Raw genomic sequence first — 1,217 nt, forward strand, 5'->3', positions numbered from 1 at the left:
CAGTAACAAAAATTACTCACGACATTCGCAGAGCTGCAGTCGCGTTACAAACCTGCAAAAAAAATCCCGAAAAGCCAAAACAACAAGAAGAATGAGCCATGAGCCGCCGTTGTAGTCACACCAGACGTGTGCAGTCGGAGAAGGGATTTAGCAAATGAGCCCCTCAACCGAACTGACGTCACTGGCGCCTAATCGCTGCGTACATATCCCCCCCCCCTGCCCCTCTTGCCGCTCATACCCACCTAATATTCCTGTTGTTCCAACTCTCTCTTCCCTCGGCCGCCGCTGACTCCTGAAGGACTGTCGATTAATCACTCGTGACTAAACCATAATTTCCACTGGCCACGAGTCATTGGAGTGCCTCGACACCGTCGCAGATGCCGGAGATTCCCGCTAACTTCCTCGGTATCATTTTTCGACAATCTTTTTTATCTCTTGTCCTTTCACCGTTAGCTATTTCAACCTCACCAGTCACCTTTCACTCAAATATTTTCACTTGTCCCCACCCCCACCTCTGCCCCCCACCCCCCTATTTCTGGCGATCAATCGATCCCCAATCGATTAAAATCGCGAAATTTCATTCGACACGTGACGTCACACGCGGACGAATCGCGCCACTCGGCAGCGCTTGTTTACACTCGCGCGTCATTTCAATGTTGATCACTCCAGTGTTGTTGCACCAAAGGCGGCACTTCCGTTCTTCTCGATTTTTTCGTCCCAAGGAATTCCCGCAGCCTTGAAACTCACCAGCACGTTTTCGTCGGCCCCTCAATCGACAATAAAAAAACCTCAATTCACAGATAACCCCCGGAAAGCACCGCTGGACAAGCCCAAACGGTAAGAAAATCACATCCACTATTTCATCAATTCGTAAACAACTTTATTCACTCAAAAAAAAAAAATTATCGAGTCACAAACTTCTCAAAGTAAACACTTCCCACTCCACAAATTAAAAACCCCCAAACACCCTCGATGGCACAGCAGTGATATAGTACATTTCAGCCGAAGTGTCTTCAATTGCGTAATTAATTCCTCTGATCCGTGAGTTTAAGCGACTTTTTAAATACAAAAAAATATCGGGAAGGAGCGTTACGATGTTTCTGGTGCTGCTGCTGGCAGCCAGACTGTATGCACGGGGTGTCCGTGGGTCGTGGGTGAGCGCGCCTCACTACTTCGCCTTCGTACACGCTTCACCCCCCCCCCCCCCCCCCCCCCCC

General features: G+C 49.3%; 1 protein-coding gene across 1 annotated transcript in view; it reads right to left on the minus strand.

The window, feature by feature from the left end:
- LOC107039285 overlaps positions 1 to 477 on the minus strand; it is a 22,295-nt gene extending 21,818 nt beyond the window's left edge. Inside the window, exon 1 of the mRNA XM_015258829.1 lies at positions 243 to 477. The gene's annotated coding sequence lies outside the window, so the exon portion shown is untranslated. The remainder of the gene's footprint in view (positions 1 to 242) is intronic.
- Between the last annotated feature and the right edge of the window lie 740 nt (positions 478 to 1,217).

Source organism: Diachasma alloeum, unplaced genomic scaffold (genome assembly GCF_001412515.2).
Source record: "Diachasma alloeum isolate Michigan unplaced genomic scaffold, Dall2.0 Dall_scaffold_00295, whole genome shotgun sequence".
Lineage (NCBI taxonomy): Eukaryota > Metazoa > Arthropoda > Insecta > Hymenoptera > Braconidae > Diachasma > Diachasma alloeum.